Below are 25,344 nucleotides of genomic sequence, written 5' to 3'. Positions count from 1 at the left end.
AAAACATTTTATTGGGCTTGTGGTTCCAGTGGATAAGAGTCCCTGATGGTGGATAGCGGCAGACCAAGCGAGAGCTCACATTCTGAGTTGCAAGCATGGTCAAGAGCAAAGAGAATTGCATGAGTCTTTTGAAATCTCTAAGCATGCCCCCAGTGACACACCTCCTCATTAAAGCCACACCTCCTAATCTTTCCCAAACAGTTCCACCCACTGAGGAACCAAGTATTCAAACGTAAGAGCCTATGGGCTCCACTCTCCTCCATACCACCACCTTTCACTCCCTGACCTCTATAGGCTTGTGGTCACGTCATAATGCAAAATTCACTCAGTCCAACTTCAAAGTCCCCAGAATTATTCACCCCTAACACTGTCTAAACGTTCAAAGTTCAAAATCTTTTCTGAGACTCCAGGCAAGATCAAGACCCATCAAGGAAAAACTCCAAATCTTGTAACACCATGTCTGATGTTACTGGGCTTAGATTTCTCTGTCCTTCTGGTTTCACTTCCTGTGTTGTGTATCTCTCTCTTATGCTGGTTCCACTCCTGTCTACATCTCTCCTTGGCAGATGTCCAGTGACTCTGGCTTCTCCAAAATCCAAGCTTCGCTTTTACAGCTTCGTGCACTAGCTTTTCTGGGCCCTCATCAAGGAACTCCCCTGCCTCATGCCTGTCCTCACCTATTCTCCTTAAGCATGGAGAAAGATTCGATGACTTCTTTACTAATATTCTTCATGACTATAAAGCAAGAGCAGCATAAGTGTCACTGTCAAGTTTGGCTGCCAGACTTGGAATGGATCCTCATCCCCACAAACTACATTTGCAGTGGCTTTGCTTTGTTATTTTTCAGGAGCGGAACTTTCCTTTCACACATTGGGAGCTTAGCTGGGTGGTGTCTTGCCTTGAGGGCCACCTCACACTTTATTCCAATTTTGAACAGGTGACTTGCACAATCTTCTTACATCTCTCATCACAAGCTTCCCTCCAACATTACATTTCCTGGTGCTCTTTTCCTTCAGCTGTACATTTATTATTTCTTTTGTTCCACTTGTTCTTTTTTTTTTTATTTTAGACCTGAATAACTGATTACCAATAACCACATACAGAGTAAAACATCAGGCTGTTTTGAAATCTGCTCCATCAAACAAATTTGTCTATGCCTGTAGTCTTAAGCAAGATCATGGGAAAAGGGCAAAAAGCAGCCACAATTTTATTTTGCCAAATTCCACAAAATTAGCCCAGTTACTAATACTGTTCCCCTCTGAAACCTCTGGAGGTGGACATCGATAGACCATATGGGTCTCTTTGCTGTTGTCCCGACTTGTACTAGGATCACCTATGAAAGCCTACATACAGCATTCAATTACTTTCTAATCTTATATCCCAATGTTTTCCATATTCCTCCAAAAACTAAGTTGTGTCACATTCTTCACAGCAATAGCCCACTCCCTAGTACCAACTTCTCAGTTAGTTACTTATCTGTTTTTATGGTGAAACATCATGACCAATACACCTTATAAAAGACAGTGTTTAGTTGGGCTCATGGTTCAGGATGTTTAGAGTCAAGGAAAGAGGACTAGGGGCATATTAGCAGGAAAACCTGACAGGTCGCATCTCAAGTTGCAAACAGGAGGCAGAGAGTACACTGAGAATCTTTTGAAACAAGAAGTCTGCCACAAGTGTTGCACTTCCTACAACAAGGTCACACCTCCTAATCCTTCCCAAACTGGTGATCAAGTATTCAAGCGTTTGAGCCTATCTGGGCAATTCTCCTTTAAACTACCATAGTCATTTTATCTTTAGAAATCTCTTACCATTACTAAAATTTTTACAGTCCCCACATTCAGTTACTACATATGTATTCATGTTCTGTTGTTTAAGAATATGTACTACAAAGCAAAGATAGGAATATTTATCCATCTAAAACAAGTTGGAGTAAAAAGATACTCTTTTACTGACAAAGGAGTAAGAGTAAAAATAGTTTCATAAACACAAATAATGATGGTGTTTTGATGGAGAAGCTAGAGTGTAATAGGAATAGAAGCAGCACAGTTTTTTCCTGTCTTTGGGAAGAAGGCAAGTTCTTAAAAAGAAAGTGGAGGAATGGGAAGGTACAAGAGAAGGCAGATGTTTGAAATTACTAGAAATCATAAATGATATGGTTAGATGTATTTAAAGAAATTATAAACAATACAGTTGTCAGCAATAGAAAAAAAACAACAAAACATTCTGGTGAACCATGACTTTGTAGCAAGTTTCTCAGCAAGTCTGTTAGTACCTGTCAGTTTCCTGGTTTCCCTTGGGATAGCAAACCAGTTTAATGTTGGTCTGACTCCTGATTATGTCACTCTGTCATTGTACTGTTGGGTTCTAGGGCCGAGCCATAAGTGCATTTATTCTAGTTTTTCAAGTGAGTTAAATGGTGCTACCTCTGTAAAATTTAACTGTTAGTCTATTTAACACAATAAGCTCCTATTCTTTAGAAAAATGATGGCCAAAGAAGTGTTACCTTAGTGTGGCCATGAAAATGCTGTTACATAATTAAGTTTGAATATTTAGCACAAGCCTTACTAATCATCCATCCATTGTTTATCTGAAACTCAAATTTACTTACTATATAACTCTTTATAGCATGAAATATACTATATAACACACAATAAAAATTGTTTTGTATTTATTTCCTAAAATTTATAATCTTGATCAACTCCATAATAAATGTGGTTAATTGTGTGGTTGTGTGTGTGAGTGTGTGTTTGCCTGTTTGTTTCTTTGTATGTCTTCTCACAACACCCATGGCAGTCACTTCTGATACATTGCTCACTACTCTAGATATTGACCATTGGAATGGAACCTTAGTGAGAATTGGAGCCAGCAAGTCACGATATTCTCATAGGCTAATTCAATACAGGCTTATCATCAAAATTATTAGTGCTTTTATAAAAACAAATAAGCAGTTTCCTAAGGATATGGCTGAGTGAAAAAAATATTCAAACTTTTTGCAGCCAATGTCAAACATCCCTCACCCCTTTCAACTCAAAATAGCTTGATGAGGACTTATTGAGAAATTTATTTCTTTCCTTTGAGTCAATTAGGTGTCTGTTAGAATTTCTTTATACACCCTGAAATAATTTTGGGGAACATGATATGGTATCATTTGTACCAAACCGACATTCAGCAACTGCTTTGCCCTGTAATTTATATAATTAGGGGTAAAGGTAAGAACTATTTTATATAATTTGTAGTGCCCTTGAGGTGAGCTTTGAAAGCATCCATTTCAGTATTTTGTTAAAATTGTCATCCTATGAACCAATATCAGATTACATACTAAAAAAAAAATACTGAAACTCCAATCATAGAAATGGTGAGTGAGTAGCAATAGTTATAGTATTGCTTATCATTTAGCCATGCCCTAAAATTCTCTGATTTACAGCATCATTTTCAAAAGGACTTGTGACTTTCATATTTTGTTTGCCCTTGTTGCCTTACTTTGTGTGAAGGTTAGTAGAGAAGCTTTCAGTGATTGCCTTTACAAACTCATGTAGCCCCTGAGGGTATTTCAGTACGTTTTATGAAAAACAGAAATACCTTGTATTTTAGTGTAATGTTACCCAGAACTCAATGAAAGTGCAGCTGAGTTGAGTGACTCTGTAATATAAAGCAGTATCTGAACCTTGACAGAAATGATGAGTTATAACACAGGAAAATTAAATAGACTCTATTTTTTACTAGGTACTAACTATTGTGTGTCTTTCACCAAAAACCGAGCTGCTTTTAGATAGAGATCAGCTTTTAAATGATTGGAATCCATGATATAAAAATCTACAGGAGAGGAAGAAAGGTCACACATTGTTTAAAGTCAATACTTAGGAAGCAATAAGCACAGAGGAAATAACTTGCAAAAGTCTTATGACCTCAAATATCTGGGTAAAACCATGTAAATGGAAGGCAAGAGGACCTCAGTTACAGTAAGTGCTTGCTTGGGGGAAGAATTGGGAGAAGGCAGTTTTCAAAAAGAAGCCAAGCTGACAGAAAAGGCCAGTGAACATGAGCTGGGCCTGAATAAGGAATAATAATAGCTGTGGGTCGCAAGAACCTTATGCATTCAACGATGCTTAGATTTTCCTTATAGAAAACATATTGCATACCTGCCAGTACAATGCTGCCTACGTATAAAAATCAATTGTGTTGTATGATTTTAAACAGCAATATCCAAATCAGTATTTTCTTTTTTTTTTTTTTTTTTTTTTTTTTTTTCGAGACAGGGTTTCTCTGTGTAGCTTTGTGCCTTTCCTGGAACTCACTTGGTAGCCCAGGCTGGCCTTGAACTCACAGAGATCCTCCTGGCTCTGCCTCCCGAGTGCTGGGATTAAAGGCGTGCGCCACCACCGCCCGGCCCCAAATCAGTATTTTCAGCTTGTAAACACTGAGCTGCTTCTTCTCAGTCACTTATTATTTGGGGTCTAGCTTGGTTTATAGCATCTAGACATTCATGGCAAATTTGTAAATCTTGTGTGAATGTTAAAAATTGAACATTCAAAGCTTTTGGCTTTAATATGTTTCTGTAATTTTGTATAAATTAAAAACCTATTATTTCCTGTTCATGGCTGTTTTATCTGCACATATGTCTGCGCACCACCTGCATGCCGTGCCTGTGGGGGTAAAAAAAGTCATCAGATCCCCTGCAGCTGGAGCTACCAAAAGTTTGGAGCTGCCATGTGTGCCTTGCGAGTTGAACCCAGGACAAGTTCTCTGGAAGAGCAGCCTGTGCTCCTAACTGCTGGGCCATCTTGCCAGATCTTTTAAATTTTCCTTTATATTTCTAGGTGTACTCAATCACCTCAAAGGGATAATTAAACTAAGTACATGTTAACACGTTCCTTCACAATAATAATATTTTTGAACTTTTTGAAAATTAAAACAAAGGCTAAGCCATAAAAATGGAAAGGAAATTCTCATCATTTGATCTGTTTTCTCAGGAAAAGTAAAAATGCAGAAAATTGGTTCCTATGTGCCTTGGGAAACTCATCTGTAACAATAAATTTTTATGTTTGTTGAAGTAGACACTAGGGCAAAGCTGTGATAGAATATGCCTTTTAATTTTGAAGTGGCCTAGATATATCAAAAATGATTGGTCTATCATGCATTTCTCTAACCAAGAGGATACAGAGAGCTGATTCTGCACAATCCTCATCCTCTCCCTGACCTTTTAAATGTACAGTGCTGTTCTCCAAAATGTATTTTGAATTGAACAAGAAATATTTTAAAGAAAGTTTGAGTGAATCAGCACATGAAATTTTTATTTTTTCTGTCCAAAGTTATCAATGCATAGTAATAGCAAAAAAAGTGCTCATAATTTTCAAATTCTTAATATTTACCTGGTATGCTGTACTTTTCTTATTTTAACTGAATTTAGAAATGTTTTGCAGCTACTTAAGTTAATTTTTTTTTAAATACTGTAAATAAGGACTTAAAGTTTTAAATGTGGTGACATTTCTGTTTTATTTTGTTTTAGTATTAGAGGAGCATCCAAAGTTTTTTTTTTAATTTTATTGTATTGAATTTGTTCATTGATAATTCCATGTATGTATAAAATGTATTCAGTCTGTGATAAGCCTCACCAACTTTCTTCTGCTTACTACTTCTGTTACCCATCACCTTCCTCCAAGTCCATTTCCCACATTCATATCATTCATCCATCATCCATGCATATCTATCTATCTATCTATCTATCTATCTATCTATCTATCCATCCATCCATCCATCTACCTATCATCTATCTGTCTGTCTGTCTGTCTACCTACCTACCTACCTACCTATCTATTGAGATTCATTGAGTTTAACTGGGATCTTTTGTTTTACCATAGGTTCTAGTGGGTGCTTTACAAGATACATAACTGAAGACAATGACAGCCCTTATGCCCTAGAATTCCAATAGTAGCCAATAGTTCATCAGGGAGATGTAGAGCCCCATGAATCCCTCCCTAGTCTACAGTTGACTGTTGACAGATAGGCCCAGTGCTCTACAGGCCTATTACATACAGCCACAGCTGCTGTGAGATCATGACTGGACTGGCTGTGCCATGCTTGGAAGTAAATCTCAAAGCCCTTCCTCCCATTTCTTCCAGCTCCTACATTCTTTCTACCATGCTTCTGTGCCATCTGTGGTGATCCATGAGCCTTATGGGGAAAGGAATAAATGCCCCATTTATGGCTGCACATCCAATCTGAACATATTCTTAGCGTCTTGAGCAGACGTGCATCTTTAGGCATTCACTGCTATTCATTGCAAGAAGAATTTTCTCTGGATAAGACTGGGATTACACTTTGTTTAAGGGCATAAAAATAAATAGAATGAAGGCTACATGGTGGCATGACAACTTAACAACAGTGAGTTCACCAGTAGGGACTAAGACCACATTGATTGATTTTTTTAATAACACTATCAATACCAAACACAAAATGTCGCTTGGGGTACAGACCTAAAATCTAATTAGAGAATGGTTGCATACCCTCAACAGCAGTGCCACTATTGCATTGGTAGGCGTATTTTTGCCTGGCAGGTTGGTATTAAAGTTCATAGTGTTCACAGTTGGGTAAGGTCTCAGTGCCTCCCCACCACAACTGCCCTCAAAGCCTCTGTAGTGCCTTATGGTACTATAACATCTAGTCAGTAGGGAGAACTTTCCCCTTACAGTTCTAGCTCGATTTCCCTATATGGTACTCTCAGGAATAGTCTTATCAACTAGTTCTTGTGGTCAATCAAGAGGAATGGCAAGAACCTGCATTGCATGTGGGGCCTTTGGTGCTCTGTGAGCATCAATTCAAAAGGAGGCAATTCCCACCTGCCTGGCTCTGAGGTTTTTGTTTAATATCCCTTGGTTAAAGGAGCAGCATTATCCAGATGTGCAGGCATTATTCAGATCTGCAATCCAGATCCTCCTTTTTTTAAACTTGTATTTTTATTGGCTTAAAAAGACTCTTTCCATACCCCTTTGAATATATTCTTAATTTGGGTTACTTTTCCTCCTGCATTCCTCCCATGCTCTCATTGCTCTCATCCCGTCTTTGCTTCAATTTTCCACCTCAATCTACCCCCACCTGTTTGCACATCACCTGTGTCCTGGTATCCTTGTCCTTAAGCGGTCTCCTACCTTAATGGCTCTTTTCTAGTTTCCTTACTTCTACAGCTACTTCAGGTTTAACACATAACAGATTTGAGGATGAAAATGTGGTAATTACCTTTCTGGGATTGGATTGTCTTGTTTAGAATTTTTTTTCCAGTTTCATCCATCAACTTGAAATTTTCTCTACTTCATTTTTGTTGCAGCTGAATAAAAGCTCATTGTATATATGCTATATATTTTATTTTCCTTATCCATTCATCAGTTGACGAACACATAGACTGATTCTGTATCCTAGCATTATAACTGGAACAGCAATGCACATGGTTGAGCTAGTAGCTCTGTGATAAAAATTTATAGAATATTCTGGGTATATGCTCAGAAGTATTAAAGAAGGGTAAATGATAGCTCCTTTTCTAGATTTCTGAGGAAGCTCCACATTGATTTCCAAAGTTTCTGAACCAATTTACATGAACCAACAGTGAGTAGGGTTTCCTCTTTCCTTGTAGCCTAGCCAGCATTTGTCTTTGTGTGATTCTTTTCCTTTGAAAAGACAGACTGGCCTGGAACTATGTAGGCAGGGTGCTCTGAACTCAGAGATCCAGCTGTCTCTGCTTCCTGAGTGCTGGAATTAAAGTCATGCAACACCACGCCCTGATGACTTCTTGATAATAGCTATTCTGACTAGCATTACCTAGACTCTGCAGTAGTTTTAATTTGCATTGCTCTGACATCTAAAGATGTTGAATACTTAAACATATTGTTTAACCTTTCCTATTTCTCCTTTTGAGAATTTTCTGTTCAGATCCATAGTTCATTTTGTTTGTTGATTGCTTTTTTCAATGTTTAATATTTTTTGAGTTTGTATGTATGTGAATGTGTATTTCAGTGTTATGTATGTACATATATAACAAATATATACATATACATATAACAAAATTAAATTTATCACTATATGTAAATAACAGTTAATAGCATATAACACATATAATTATATAGTTATATATAGTTATAACTATAACGTAACTATATGTGTTATATGGTATTAAAAGTTATTTACAACACTATATAACATATACATATATTACAAATATGCAGATGTATATATGTAAATGATATGCAATACACATATAATATGTATGTAGTAACATATATACACATATATAATATGCATATGTATGTTATATAGTGTTATATATAACGTTTTTGATAGGTTTTCATTATATAGCTCTGACTATCCTGGAACTCACTATGTAGATCAAGCTGTCCTCAAACTCATAGAGATCCACCTGCCTCTAATTCCCAACTGCTGGGCTAAAGGTGTTTGCAACCATGCCTGGTATATTCTCTGTCAGAGATATAACTGACAAAGATTTTATCCCATTTTGTGGACTGCCTATTCACTCAGTTGACAGTTTCTTTTGTTGTACAAAAACATTTTAATTTCACAAGATCACATTTTTTTCTATTGTTGAAATGTTTCAGAAAAGCAGGGCATATGTATGGGTAATGAGTTTATTCACACTCAGTTTTGGCCATAACTCAAGAAGTCAGGGTGAGAGCTGCCAGAGGGCCACCTGTGCCCTATATACCACAGGTGTTCATGCCTTCAGAACAGTTCTTCTGTTAAAGATCTGGGTCAACGTTGCTTCCCAATGCCCTGATGTGAGTCCATGCACATTATCAACCAAGCATTGACATTCATTTTGACCCTGAGCAATTGTAATCTCATTCATTAAATAACTGATACTTATATTTTTGTTATGCTACATTTAGGCTCAACTATTATTATTTGAACCCCAAGAAGACAAACAGATTACAGCAGTTCATCAATGTCTTTGGCCAGTTCTTTCTCTGTGCCTCACCTATCATTCTAAAGTTTCATCATGAGAGATGTACTACTACCATGGTTTCTGCTATATTCCTCATGTGCAAAAAGCTGGAATTAAATGAATTTAATTTGGCTTTAAAGATAGTTTAGAAGAATCATCTAGGCCAATTTCACTAAATTCTCCGTTTGCATGATAGGAGGAAAACATAGCAGATTATGGCTGTTGGTATTTCTGAGAGAGGTCCTTGACACTGATTCTAATTTCTCTTCTGCCACTGTATGGTTCTAGTTTATCTCTTTATATTACCTGTCAACAATAATGTCCCTTGTGGCACATATTTTAGCCTGTGATCTCATGTAGCTCTTGCTAAACCAAAGAGGTTGCATTAAGGCTAAGAAAGCAATGTGATTTGCAGACAACTGATAAAAAGGGGCTAGATGCAAGAGGATACTTTAGTTTGCGCTAAGAGAAAAAATATATGATTATTAAATCTCTCTTATTTCTGTCTTTAAACTTGATATTTAGGTCAACATACAAAAATCAAGTTACCAATTTAGAAATGATTCTTGGCATGTGATGTGTATGTATAACTTTCCATTCTCTATTTAACAAACAAAGGACCCAAAGCAGTTAGGTTTCAATATTATAAATAGTTATTTGAGAAGAATGAAAAATTAAAAAGGATAAACATGTGATGATTGAGATTTCCTTCCTTCTCATAGCTCGAAACACCATCTCACAGAAGACTTCTTCATACTCAGGCTCTTACAGTCTTTCTGCCCCTTCTTCCATGATGTTTCCTGAGCCTTAAGGTGCAGGAGTTGCGTTGTAGATATATCTACTGGGTCTAGGCATCCCATAACCAGTTGTTCTCCACATTTTGACCAGTGTGGTCTTCTGGAGTACTCTGCCTATACATGTAAACTCCATTTCATCCTTTCTATATCAGAGAGACATTGATTGCATGAGCTATTGATCTAATGACTCTTGTGAATGTTTTACTTACAGTTAGTTCCTTAAGTCTATAACATTCTTTAATTTAATTAAATTTAAATGTTTATCAATTTGGATTGTTTAAATCAATTAATGTTTCTTTAATTTTTTTTTTTTGGTTTTTCGAGACAGGGTTTCTCTGGGTAGCTTTGTACCTTTCCTGGAACTCACTTGGTAGCCCAGGCTGGCCTTGAACTCACAGAGATCCGCCTAGTTCTGCCTCCCGAGTGCTGGGATTAAAGGCGTGCGCCACCACCGCCCAGCTGTTTCTTTAATTTTTAGTTCAGAAATAAATAGCACTTTTTGCTATTAATTAAACAATCTAGTTTACTATATTATTATTATTATTATTATTATTATTATTATTATTATTATTGTGGGGTGTATACATATGTGTATGTGTGTGTACAGGCCACAGGTTAAGTGTGGAGATCAGTACTGCTGTTGAGAGTCAACTCTCTCCTTCCACTGTGGGGTCTGTGGATCAAACTCAGCTTGTCAAGTTTACAGGGAAAGTGCTTCTACCACTTAGCTATTTCTCTGGTTCATCTTCTATTTCCGACTTCTAAAAATAAGGACTTTCACGGCTAGCAAGTTATGATCCTTTGACAATGTGTGCTTCCATGGCGAACAGGAAGGATCTCTTGACTGTTCTCTTTAGCACAGTATCCAGGCTAGAGCAGTTCTCTACATCTCAGAAATACGTTCTCTCCTGAGGAAATAGACTCTGAACATAGAAAGTTATGAGAAGCAAATATAAGGAAATGATGGTGAAACAACAATGAAGGCTCTTCTGGTGTTTTGCAAGTCGTCTATTAAAAATCATTCAATTTGCCTAGTTTCATAATTATACATTTTACTATGATCTAGGTCACCATTAACGTGATTTATATGTTTTTCCTATTCTGCAAATAGGATACTAATAAGCTAAAGATAATTTTTCTCTCTTAAGCTGTTGCAGTTGATTTTGATACTTTGCCGTCTGTTAAACATTTCCATTTACCTTAAATAACTTTGAAATTGTGTATGAAATGTGATTCATAATTTACATTTTCAACAGACTAACTATGTCATGATGATAGATGAGAAAATATGTCTCTTTTGCTTGAGTCCAATTTTGATTACCTGGCCTCAGTTGAACTTTGTGAATAATATCGTAAACCAAAGAGCTCTTTACTCATCTCTATTGACTTGATGCATCCTTCATTCTAAACTTTATTCTAAAAGCACAAAGGCAGGAATTTATTCATTTAAAAAAACCATGGATTTCTAAATTACAAATTAAATAATGGTAAAAAAAAACAATAAAATGTGCTATTTATATTGAGAGTTTTTACTGTCATAATTATGGTCATCATTCTCATTCTTGCATGTTCAACATATTTAAATATTGTTGGTCTTCAGAGTTACGCTGTAGATAATCTTTTCCTTTTCTTCTTCTTTGCCTGGCTGTCTTCATCTGATGGTTTTGGATGTAGGTAGGTGACTCTTGTCAGTGTTTTGGAGTTGTTCACATAATTAGACCAAGGAAACTTATATTTTCATTTGTTACTTGGCCTTATCAATTATGCATTTCTGATTAGTTATAAATTTCTGATAGTTATAAAGCCAGGTCGTCATCATGTCCAAAATCAAGTGACTCGGAGCAGATTCTCCTGGCTAAAATGAAATATTCCTATTTTGTTTACCTTACAAACTGCATGTCTGTGAGGCTGATCTCTTACTGAGGGTTGACCTTGTATAATCCGTCTGTCTATTTTTTAAAGAATACAGTGATGAATATGAATGGAGTATCAGTGGCCCTGACCATAAATAACAAGTGACATCCAAGTTCTGGCCTCTTGTCCTATTTTTCTTCCAATCATATTACTTATGTCCTCAGATGCCTACTTGATATTTCAGTTGAATAAGCTGAACAATTTAATCTTCGAATATCCAAATCTAAAATGCTATTCTTTTTCCTGTGAATTTTGTTATATATTTCCTGCATTGAAAGCTGGCTTCACTATTGCTTACACATCACAAGTAGAGCTTTGAGACTACAGGATGCTTTCTTCCTTTTTAGTCTGTTCTGCATCCAGTTCATTACTGAATACTATCTTATTTATCTCTAAAATTGCTTTTTATATTTCCTGCCACAATTACAGATCACTATTTTCACAAGCTTGAATAATTGCAGCAGTTTTGTGTGTTTGGGATTTTTCTCATTATCTCTAAGCACAATTTAGGTAATTTCTTTTGCCCTGGGTCTATAAATCAATTTGTGAGTACCAGTCTGAATGATATTTGTTTTCCTCTGCTCTGCATTACTGAGCAATGTGTTTACTCTCATTATCTTGAACATTATCTACTTTCCCATCCCTCCCCGCTCCTTCGCTTCTTGTTTTGTTTTGATTTATTTATTTTTTTTAAATCCTGGCCTTCTCAACGAAGTGAAAAAATGTGAAAGTTAGTCATTGTGGGAAGAATTTTATTTCTGAGAAGACTTGGCAAAACACCAACTCCTGTCAATGACACAGTGCTGATTTGTACTAGGTGACAGTGTTGAGATTCTGCTCAATGTGAATAATTTGAATATGCCTCTTGGTATTATGAATGTATCTTGGTTATAGTATTGAACTAAATTGTATAGTTCTAGGATTTTGCAAAATTACTTAAATTCTTTTATAATCCAAAAAACTAGTTTCTGAATTTTCTACAATTCTACAAACACAGATAAAGAATTATTAAGATCATGAAAAAACCAATCATTGTCCCTATTTGCAAGGGGCAGATGGCCCAGGAAGAGGACAAATACAGCAAACAGCAATTATACCTCATCATGGTGAAGTCTAAAACAAAACCCAAGAGGGCCAAGGTAAGGGAGGGAGAATTTTCCACACTCTCAAGAGACATAGGGAAGGAAGTGCTCCTGGAGGAGGTGAAACTGTACCGAAGCTAGATGGAACTGGGAAGGACGAGGATGAGCCTGCAGGGTCACTCTGCCTAACTAGAAGCTTCACTTCAGATGCTAAAACCTAGCAGACTTCATGGGCCTTAAGATTAAGTGGTGGGACAAACAGGACTCATGAACACTGATTATTGACTTTGATTTTGAACTTTTTTCTCATTCATGATTATGTCTTTGGAAAACTGAGATTCTGTTTTTGCTTATTACAGCCGACTCCCCGTTTTCCTATTGCTAATGAAGAAGTCTACTACAAAAATGAAACCATGTTCTTAAATGTAGGAAAAAGCTACTTTGTTCGAAATCAAAGTTTATATTTTTATATAAATATAATACTTCTGTTAAGTAAATATTTTATATATATATATATAATTAAGATGTAGCCACATTCTAATTCATAGCCACTGTTTTCTCCCTATGATGAATATACATTTTATATACTACTCCAAATATATGTATATATTTACTTAAGCTATTTCAGTTATTCTATCCTGGCTTCAGTAAAAATGATAAAGCAGGTATTTCGATGGTAAATTTAATAGATAGGCAAAGCTATTTATAAAGATCAGAGGTTTACCTTTAAAAGAAAAATTATTTTATTTTTATCTGGAAGAATATTGACACTGCCTAGCATTTAATGGAATTATGCCTGATGTGTATTTTTCTGTGCATTTTTTTTTACATCATTACGATTATGTCACAAGAGAAGACAAGTGGCTTCTCTCGCTTCATCCTTTTTAGTGACAAACAAGCCATTATTTCTCATTGAAAATACATTATTCGCTTGAATTGCAAAGTAGATAAGCCTTTTCTTATTAATTCTAATAAATAGGTTTTTGATAGTTTTATACATTTTGATGAATAATTTGAAAGTCACTAGTTTTTTTTTTGGCATTTTAATTTAGACACTCCAAAGAGAAAATAGACTCCTTTTAAAATTAGGTTTTAATTTTTAGGATTTAAAGAAGGCAAATGTGACTTCTTGATATATAGTACATTTTCCTGACATATGGGAAGATAAATAGATATAGGAAAATAAATAGATGCCTGTAAAAACATTGTGAGATTCAACTGCAGATCTTAGTTTCATTTAAATTTCTTTAAAAAAAAATTAAATATGTACACCAAGAGATACACTCTCACATACTTTCACACATGGAGACAAACACACAAACACATACTAAACTGACACATTCACATTACACACTGAACTGACACATCTCACACACACACACACACACACACACACACACACACACACACTTATTTTGAAGGCAAAGGCAGCTTAATTCACAGAGATTTGGCAGAGTGATTAAGGAATATGTCCAAGTTTTTATTATAGAGAGTGATAGAGGTTTCCTTTCAGCAAACAATAATCACTGTGGGAAATGTGTCAACCTCATTTAAGATTCATATTCCTGTGAGACTGAGAAAGCAGATCCAAAGCTTACTCTTCATGATTATGAGTGATGTTAAGACCTGGTCCATTTAACTGAGCTGCAGACATTTTAATCTGCTTCTTTCAGTCATGTGACCAGCATCCTTTCCTGGTTTCTTGCAGCCAGGTATCCATGCAATGCAGCCTGAACAGTATCCCAGTTACCTTCCTGACCCAAAGCCCCATTGTTTTTCTTTCATTTTCTTGACTTTTCATTAATGAAATGTCTGATGAGAGCTATCTTCCTGTTTTGAAGGCAGTTGCTTACATGGAAAAGAGATGGAAAGTTAGGAAGGTTCCTGGTGCCTCCTTCTGTAGTTATTAATCCCATCCTAAGGATTCTACCTGTATGTCTTACTTGCTTCCCCAAAGCTCTACCTCTTCTCCCTAATGCACTGGGATAAGGGCTTCAATATATGAATTAAGAAGAGGAGGAAAAGACTTGGGCTGTGGATTCTCTTGTAGAGGGTAGCTAGCCCAGTACATTTGGTTGACGAAAAACAAATGTTCTAAAATCCTTAAAAGATTTTGGGGCTCTGTCTACATCTAGAACATTTTTAGAATGCTTTTATCCTTTTTTAATGTTAAAAAAATGTTGTTCTATAGCCACTCTGATCTACAATTAAAAGTAATTTCCAAAAAAATTTAAAAAATATCTTATTTTGAATATACACCCAGAAACTGAACCTTTCCATATTGTTTTCTTTGAGAAGTACTGGCTTTTCTTTGGAAAGTAATTTTTTTTAAAAGTAGTTTTAGCCAGGTGGTGGTGGTACATGCCTTTAATCCCAGCACTTGGGAAGCAGAGGCAGGTGAATCTCTGTAAGTTTGAGGCCAGCCTGGTCTATAGACTGAGTACCAGGACAGCCAAACCTATATACACACAGAGAAACCTTGTCTCAAAAAACAAAAAAGTAGTTTTATAGTTGAAATTATGACACTAGAATGAATAAAATTTTTGTCCTATATGAGTCGTGAACTTAAAATACTTTTCCTTTTAGAAAAATTAGTAAGCATAATACAAAAAGTCTTAACTCTTATACATAAATACATCCAGTGAAAACAATGATGTGAAGGTTAGAATCAGGGCTGAATGTAGCCTTAAACATGACAGTGATTTGTGAATTTGAATGTTGGGTGGAAGCCCAGATAATAATGATAGTAACCTTTTGGACTCCTCCATTTAGAGCTTGTCAAAAATACTGAATTGTATTGAGTTTAAATAGTGCCAACTCAATAAGAGTAAGTCCAAATCTCATTTTTTAGAGTGAATTTTGGCACAGCCTTGCTGTCTGTTACAAGGATAGCCTGTTAGCTCAAGTTGATAATGGGTCCTGAGTCTTAAAGCTCTTTGGAGTTAGGTTGTCAAAAACAATATCAGTGAAGAGCAATTTTTTAATTAATTAAAAGCAGTCTCAAAAGCTGAAATATCTTCACTGTCATGAAACTACATAAGAGTTTACAATACTTAAAAAGTTCTGCAAACATAAAACATATTCAAAACACAAAAACCCATAAAATCCCTCTTATAAGTATTGAACTTAGAACAACTGGATTGTCAACTTGATTGCAATTTTTGTGTACTATTTCTAAATATATAAACAAGTTCTGTGTATACTATCAACAGCAGGCTTAATTTATCCATTTTTTCTTTCATTCAACTTATTTTTATTTAAAACATGTTTGTGTGTGTCAAAGGCAGTAGGCATCTAAGATGGTAAGGCAAGGTTCTTTTAATCTAGGAAAACTCCGTTTTAATGGAGACAATGGTTACATAACTCAGACTTGTGAGGAGAGTAAACCATGAATTTTTCTAATGACATGACAGAAGAAAATGAATGTGTAGGTTAAGAGAAGGCAAAGGAGGGGAGGCTTGATAAGCAAGCCTTGGCTGGATCATGAAGCCTTATAATGTTGGACTTTAGGATTAGTGTTTATCTCAACTACACAAGCATGCCGACATTAATGTCTGCATTTTGGGAAGAAAACTTTGATTGTAAGATGGAGGAGGGCAAATCTAGAAACATGAAATAATTTAGGATTTAAAAAAACCCACTAAAGTAGAAGATGACAACCACTTGAAATAAGAACTTTGTAATTCAAGAATCTTTGCAGATGGAAATGAATAGGATTTAGTTACCTAAGAAATGCATGGTCACTGAGTCAGTCAAGCATGGACTTCAGAAAAGGTTAGATTGAGCATCAATGAATAGAATGCTATGCAGAGAGTACAAGAGGGATGTAGAGTGTGAGAAACTTCAATAAAGATTTAGACATCTACAGCTTGATTGTTGTGGAAGTGAATTTAGGATAGTTCACCTGAGGTCAGTGTTAGGGGATCACTAAACTCTAAGTAACAGCAGAAGTTATGAATGTGGAGTCCTTCAAATACAGTAACCATAATGAACCTCAACTACAGAAACAGAGAATGAGTTTAAGGACTAAGAATAGGAATGATCAAAGAATTCTGTGAGTAGTATTTTATAGCAAAACAGAAGTATATATTGCATAAAGAGCAAAGCCCATATGGAAATAACTTTTCAATATGCTTGAGATGTACCATTAGTACAGTGGCTGGACCAGGAATATATACTCAATATTACTTATGAAGGAGAGACTTGGAAGGTCTAAATTGTGGTAAGGGTAAGATTGAGTCAAACAAGAAGAAAGGTGGTAGTTAAGGTTAAAGAGAAAAATGAAAATAAAGAATTGTCAAAGAGAAAAAAGAGAAGCATCAAGGTCCATGGTAAGACTGTGCAAAGCTAGTGATTTCTCAGTAAAATTGCTCAGTTATGAGATGAGAGGCTTGGCGTGGTAGATTCTGGTAAACTTCTGACAGGAATAGATAGCTTCTATCTAACAGAGACAGAGGAGAAGTGGATGGAGGGGGCAGAAAGAAGGCAGGGGAAGAGAATGGGAGGAAATGACAGGGGAAATTGCAGTCAGGATGTAACATAAATGAAAAAATGCAATTAATAACAAATAAATAAAATGGGGTAAGTCTTTGAAGAAGACATTGTCATGTGAGTTAGTGAGGTTCAAGGGCCAATGCCATGAGCAATGTTCTTTACACAGCCTGTATTTCGTATGCAGGTGAGTTTGGGTGTATGAGAAACCTAGTTTTTATGAACAATGGTTATTACTCTTAAAGATCCTCCCATCTGCAACACAGTTCACATTGTGATAGTCAACTATTTCAAAACTTCAGGTGGTCTGAAAAATATCTAGATGCAGTATTATCTGATCTGACAAGGTGTCATATTGTTGATCTCACTTAGTTCTTGAAGGAGTCCAAGTTGTGCAGCTGACATACTGCCTTTTTCCAAGTGATCAGATTTGACTCAATTGTATCTTGGGCTGCTAACAATTTTGCCAATGCTTGTGGAGCTTTTCAGGTTTGGTTTCTTTTTGGGGTAGTAGAAGAGCTTTGGCATGATTTTCTTCCTTCTTGGGATTCATTAAAGGGCAAATAGTGCAGTTTCTCCACTAAGATTTGTAGAAGCTTTACTGGCCTCTTACCAAAATTTGCTACTCAGTGAATTCTTTCAGGAGGTAGTTGCCAAGATGGTGAACCAGTTCTACTTTATCTTCCAGAGCATATCTGACACAAACCCACTCAAATCAATGAATATTCTTAACTTGATGGGCTCATCTGCCAGAATACCAAGAGTGTGTGCCAATGCATGATGCCACTTTGATGGCCATGGCATACAGAATTATAAAGCCCTGCTTTCACTTCCACAATTCCTTTCAGAAGCCCGTTTTCACTCTTCTCACTCTGTCAACTTTATCTGGCAAATCTGAGTATGGGGTGGTGCTTGCACAGCCCTACTACACTGATAATGATGAGTGTAGGCTATGAATGTTGAGATCACCCTGTCACTTGTCTAATATTGGCTCTATACCATGTTTATTCTAGAAAAAAATATTTTCATTATTCAATTCTTACTTACTTTGTGTTACCAACTAATATGTAAGATAAGCTGGATATATTTTTAAAACCCTTTAATTCAAATTAAATTCCAGGAAGAAAAATTATTATTTCCTCACATGATGAGTTAGTACTTTTCCTTTCTGAGAAATCATATGTCTTCAGTTTAAAGTAAAGAATAGTGTGGCATTTTTATAAGTGGTGAGTGTGTGTGTGTGTGTGTGTGTGTGTGTGTGTGTGTGTGTGTGTGTGTATGCCAAGTAATTTATCCACTAAGCCATCTCTTCAGCTCAATTACATAATTTTGTAAGTTAAATATACTTTTATTCGTCTTTGCTCTGTTCCTGTGACAGAGTATTTTAATTGGAGTAATTTACTGTGAAAAGAGGTTAAGGAATGTGGAACTGGCACTTTTTCAGAAGAAAGGGAATGTTGTATATGTGGAAGGAGCTGAGAGAGAGAGAGAAAGAGAAGACCCTTGACTACTCTCTAATAGCCACGGATCCAGTACTTCAAGTTCCAGTTTTGTGACCCTCTAATCCTAGTCAAGAAAAACTCAAACTTATTTTCAAGAAAGATATGAATCCATTTATAAAAGTGGTAACTCAGAACCTAATAATTTCTCAAAAAGCCACATCTCTTATGTGTCTCCTCTAATGTCATTTTATTTCCTTTCAATGCCATGCCATGGTTAAGGCAACTAATGAATAGCAAATCAGAACTCTATTGCTGTTTGCAGTTTAAAGTTAAGAGATAACAAGATGTTCTTATCGGAGCAACTAACATATTACAAATCTAATATGTATAGGAGTAAACAAACAGGGACTTGAGAGTATACAGGGATACAATTGAGACTATTTATGAACATACTATTTCTGAAATGCATTCTTCTTCCAACTCCTCTGCAAGAAAATATTATCAAAATATTATTTGAAATACATCCAGATGATCTATTTAGTATGAAGTGAGTGCTGCTATGGTTAATAAGGTGTTTTTCAACGATTTTCTGAAGAACACATACGCACTGTCTAGCTGGTTATAGCCTTTACCACCACTAACTAGAAAATCAAAACAGAATAATCCAATTTATTGTTTATTTTTTAAATGTTTATTTTATTTCACACTTCCAAGATTGAATTTCCAAAAGTGTTTCAGAAAATAATATCATCTTAAAAGTATCCTCGTTTTGACTTCATGCTAAATTTGTGTATGGTAAACATCACATTGTTTTCACACAAACTTCTTCAAAGGAGATTCTAAGATTTTACAGTGTTAATAGCCCCTCACTGGTTGACTAGTGGTATATTCTGTGTACAATTACTACATTTACAGTTATTTGTCATTTATAAGGAAAGCATAGGCAAGGCACTGTGGTTAGTTTCCAAGTTAGCTAACTGCTTTAACTAACTCCATTTTCCCTAGTATGAATCCATTAAACAATTTTTTTTGTTAGCACATTTGTGCATAAATTGATTTTCCCAGCATGTAAGCTTCTTTCTTAAGTAAATGTAGGACATGGCATTATGCATGTTCATTTCTTTCTTTCTTTTTATTTTTTTTTTAATTTTCTGGTGCATTGAGGAAATATTCTATGGCATCGCATAGTCCTCATGAATATTAAAAAGATACAGTCAGTTATCCACACATGTGGCTTCTGCATCCTCAAATTTAACTCAGTGCAGAAAGAAAGTATTTGGTAAGAACAAAAAAATCTGCCTGTACTGAACATGTATAAATGTTTTCCCTTAAATAATACAACTGAACAACTGTTTGTGTAGCATTTATATTTTATTAGCCATTGTAAATCATTGAGAATTGACTTAAGGTGTAAACAGAGGTGGCTAGATTGCATTCAAGTTCTGTAGTGTTTTGTACAAGGGCAAGAAGCAACTAGACATTTGGTGTGGTAGAGCCTTACATCCAATACCTCATGGATTCTGGTGGATAACATTTTCCCTTATTCCTACAGAAATTTTTTAAATGAAAATTTGGATAGATCCAGTTACTCTATTACTTTTCAACTATGATACATAATATTAAAATATGCCCACACCAAATACAATCCATCAAAAGCATCCTTTCTAACTGGTGCCCACTTATCAGGTGCTGTTGACTTGAAATTTCCAGAAATTTGAAATTGTTAATAGAATTGTTCTGCTCACTTAGATAACTAATATATAATTATAATACTGATAACATATACAAACTAATTGACAGAAAGAATGTAAATGGAGTTCAATTCTATAAACCCAAATATTGAAATTGACACTTTTCAAATTTTATAATTTTGTAGTTTAAAATATAAATGTTGCTACCATTGAGCCCTGTTAAAATTGTCCAGTAGATTCATACGTAAATTATTTTTAATTTTCCTCATGTTCTTGGAAACAGGTGGTATAATTTTTTTTAGAAAAAATAATGATAATATTAAATGTAGTGGAGGCATTTTTAAATATGAAAATATATGGAATTGCAATTTTGTGTGAAAAAAAACAAAACCTGTGGCTGAAAATGGCAGTTACATAGTACCTTATGTGCCCCCTCGTGTGGGATAAGTATGCTGCTTTTCTGAACAATTCAGAAAAGCTCAATTGTCCTTATCTTTCTTCTACTTTTCTTTAAGCAGGGTTTCCTTTCCACTCAGGGCTTTCCTCACATTATGTTGGTCTTCCTTTTTCTTCCTCTAAAGTTTCTCCCGCTGCCATGGGGCTGCTTGTCTGCCATGTGCCTGACCCACATGCCACATTGAAATGGAACAGCCCCCTTCCTCTTCTTTCTTCTAGTCTCCTTACAGGCAGCTGCTGAAGTTTTATGTCCCACCTGCCTTGGGGTTTTTCTCTAATAAAATTGTCTTTGAGTTTTAAAAAAAGAAAGAAAAGGAAAAAGGAAAGGACTGTTCTATCATCCCATAGGAAGTGAAGAGCTGTAGTGTGGAAGCTAGTAACAGTCAAAGTGAAAAACAGTTTAAGGGACAGCTGACCCTTGATATTACATATGACTGAAATTTCGAAAAATGTGTTTTTAGTTTTAAATAAGCACAGTATGTTTGCTAAATAAATATATGAACTTGAAAATATGATACCTCTATACTATATATAGTTGTAAAATCAATCTTGTTGACAAATTCATTCTGTTTTATTATTGTTGAGGATGGTGAGACAACGCAGTGGATAACTGCGTACTGCTCTTGCAGAGGACCTGAGTTCAGTCCCCAGCACCTCGATCAGGTGGCTCAAAACAACCTGTAATTTCAGTTCCACATATTTTAACACTGTTTGGCCTCTGAGGACTCCTGAGCTCACACAGGCACACAACATACTTTAATTATATTTCCTCTCACTCTCACCATACAACTCCTCCCATACCCCCATGTGTATTCTTCAAATTTCTTCTTCTTCTTCTTCTTCTTCTTCTTCTTCTTCTTCTTCTTCTTCTTCTTCTTCTTCTTCTTCTTCTTCTTCTTCTTCTTCTTCCTCCTCCTCCTCCTCCTCCTCCTCCTCCTCCTCCTCCTCCTTCTCCTCTCCTTCCTCCTCCTCCTGTACCTCTTCCTCCTCCTTTTTCCTCCTCCTCATGTTCCTTCTCTTCCTTCATGAATTAAGTTCAAACACAGCTACCTATACATGTAGGGCCATCACTCAAGCATTGACACCTTGCCAGGTGCCACAGTCCTGAAAACAACCGACTTCACATCACCTCAGCAGCCATCACCTTCTCCCATCCCTCTTGGAAATTGATCTGATATGATGTTGTGCAAGATTATGTGAGGAGTTACAGCCCTAGTGAGATCATGATTGTCAAGGCCCTTTCACATCCAAAAGACAACTCTTTGCAGCATTCTTGGACCTTACAGCTATTCTGCTCTGTTTTTTGCTTGTTCTCCTCTTAGCTTTAGGCAATAGAATGTGCTACAGATCTCACATTTAAGGCTGAACACTCCATTATCACTTATTCTCTGTTCTGTGACCAGTTGGGGGACTTTGTATTAACTTCTTACCAATGAAAAAGAAACTTCTCTGGTAAAGACAGAGTGCTGCTACATTATGGGCGGAAGGGTAAATATTTGAAGGTGGTTTGATACTGTCTACTTAGCAATGAAAGAGTAGTAGATTATCTCCTCAGGGCTATGACCTACCCAGCCACAGATAATTTCTCAGAATTATTCTATAGGCAGTGAAGTAACACTTTTCAAATTTTATAATTTTGTAGCTTAAAAGATAAGTGATGCTGTCTACAATTGAATTCCTCTTGCAAAGGAAAAATTAGTTTCCCCCATGGAGTTTCAATAGAGATATTAACCACACTTATGGGTAGACCCCAGGAACAGCAGTAGATGCCCAACCAACACAAACTCAATGTTATTTTCGTAGACATTTTTGTCTCATATTGGTTTCTTTGTGCATTTTTTTTTGTTTTATTGGTCTTTGATTATATATAATGGTTTCTGATTTTGTGCTTTTGTGGGTTTGTGTGTTTCATTCCTTCCTTCCTTTTCTCTTTCCTTCCTTCCTTCCTTTCATTCTTTCTTTACCTGTTTGTTCTCTAAAGAGAGAGAAAAGAGAGAGAGAGAGAGAGAGAGAGAGAGAGAGAGAGAGAGAGAGAGAGAGAGAGAGAGGAGGTGGAGTTGGGTGGGTAGGTGAAAGGGAAGGCATGATCAGAATATATTGTGTGAAAATATGTTTTTGTCAATTAAAAAATGTGAGAGACCAATACCAAAATGGCACTTTTGTCAAATACAAAGCCAAATTAAAACTAAAGCACAAAATAAAATCTTTTTCTTTATATTCTTTTTATTAAAGTTGACAAAACTTTTGGTTGACAAAGTTTTATTAATGGCATACAACACAGTATTTTTGTCTATTTTATTAAGAAATATTTTATTTGCCGGGCGGTGGTGGCGCACGCCTTTGATCCCAGCACTCGGGAGGCAGAGCCAGGCAGATCTCTGAGTTCGAGGCCAGCCTGGGCTACCAAGTGAGTCCCAGGAAAGGCGCAAAGCTACACAGAGAAACCCTGTCTCGAAAAACAAAAAACAAAAAACAACAAAAAAACAAAAAACAAAAAAAAAAAACAAGAAATATTTTATTCATTCCACATAGCAACCACAGAAGATCCCTCCCTCATCCCTCCTCCCGCTCCCCCCCAAACCCATCTCCTACTCCCTCCTCCAAAAAGGTATGGCTTCCCATGGGGAATCAGGAAAGCATGGCCCATTCAGCTGAGGCAGGTCCAAGCCCCTCCCCCTGTATCAAGGCTGTACAAGGTGTCCCACCATAGGCACTGGGCTCCAAAAAGCCAGTTCAACAACATAATATTTTGAAACATTCAAATATAGTGAAATGACTTAGTCAAGCTAATTGTTAATTATCAGCTTTATCTTGATCCTCATATTTTAGAGTGAGAATTCTTAACATCTGCTCTTAGTAATTTTGCTGTTTGTAATATATTGTTATTGTCTGTCACCACAATGACATACAATAGATCTTGAATTACAATTGTCATTCATAAAGTTTGTTCTTTGACAACTTCACGCAGGTATATAATGCTTTTAGATTACTACTCCCTACCCTTTTTTCCCCTTCCATCCCTCCCTCCTCTCCCAGTCCCCCGTCATCCCTAGAAGTCTCTTTCCCATATTCATAGCTTCTTGTTTTGTGTCCCACTGCATTTAATCTAGGCCTTGTATGTGACTATGATTCAGGAACTGTCCATTCGTACTACAAAATATATTGTTTTGCATATGATGTCATAATATCAAAATAAGTACTGTGTCACCTTTAAGATTTAGAACCTTCCATTTTACAGGAGTTTGGAACAGTTTGTATATTTATACAGAGATAAAATTTGCTCACTACAATTATGTCAAAAGAGTGTTTAAAGAAGTTTATACATATAGAATGCACCAAATTTGAAAACATTTCATTGAAGATAAGCAAAAGTACAAATGTATCTTTAGTTTATCTTAACATACATCAGTATTCATACCCTAAAATTATTGATTTTTCTTCGAAGATTGAGTTTCTCTCTCTCTCTCTCTCTCTCTCTCTCTCTCTCTCTATATATATATATATATATATATATATATATATATATACACACACACATTGGACTTTGAAAGTGTTTCTTGGGTAATTTCTCAAAACAGGTTGGATCTTATTAATTTAGAAACATATAGAAATTAGTTGAATTGTATATGATTTTAAATATCAATGTTGTGTTTATACATCTTTGTTGAATGCATTCATCACTTTGGTGTTTGGAATCTTAGCTTAGAATTTAGGTCTGTTCCCAGTTAGACTCTGCCATTCCAGACTAGGCTAATGCTAGCTGATAAGGGGAAAGAGCTGGTTCTGGTTCTACTTCTTGTAATACCTAAAAACAGTATACAATCAAAAAAGCAGTTGAATTTATATTTCTACAGTTGGCATTTTGTTCAATATGTAAATTGTCATTATTTCGTATTTTGTGTAATAATATCAGTTACTACAAAATAATTTTTATAGTATGGAATATGACACTTAAAGTATCATACATTTTTAGCAACACTAGCTACCATTTATCTCTAAGGTCCTTCTAAAAAATATTTTTATTTTATAATAAATTTAATTTTACATATCAGCCATGGATTCCCCTGTCCTCTCTCCTTCCACACACCCACAGCTTTCCCTCCCAATCTACCCCTCATTTCCACCTCCACCAAGGCAAGGTCTCCCCTTGCCCAGCCTGGTAGATTCAGTTGAGGCAGGTCCAGTCCCCTCCTCCCTACACCAAGGCTGAGCAAAGTGTCTCAGCATAGGCCCTAGGTTCCAAAAAGGCTGGAGGGATAGCTCAGCTGTTAAAAGCTAGGCTCACAACTAAAAATATCTCTAAGGTCCTTACTCAAGCTCAGCTTCAATTCCTCAAGCATCTGCACTCAGAAACCTGGGACAACACTGCAACTCGTCTTTGATTTTTATCTCATAATTTTTAGTGTAGATCTTTCTTACATTTTTTTTAATCCTTGCATATTTTCCTTGATTTTCAACAAATCTATTAACCAAGAATTAGAAGCAGATTAAAAGCTATCCACTCTTTCTCAAAGTTGCTAA

General features: G+C 36.0%; 1 protein-coding gene across 1 annotated transcript in view; it reads left to right on the top strand.

Annotated features, from left to right (window-relative positions):
- Nucleotides 1-25,344, top strand: part of Hcn1 (hyperpolarization activated cyclic nucleotide gated potassium channel 1) — a 379,984-nt gene that overhangs the window by 196,516 nt on the left and 158,124 nt on the right. The gene's annotated exons all lie outside the window — the stretch shown is intronic.

The sequence above is a fragment of the Peromyscus eremicus genome, chromosome 11 (assembly GCF_949786415.1).
Source record: "Peromyscus eremicus chromosome 11, PerEre_H2_v1, whole genome shotgun sequence".
NCBI lineage: Eukaryota > Metazoa > Chordata > Mammalia > Rodentia > Cricetidae > Peromyscus > Peromyscus eremicus.
This window is presented reverse-complemented; position numbering and strand designations above follow the sequence as displayed.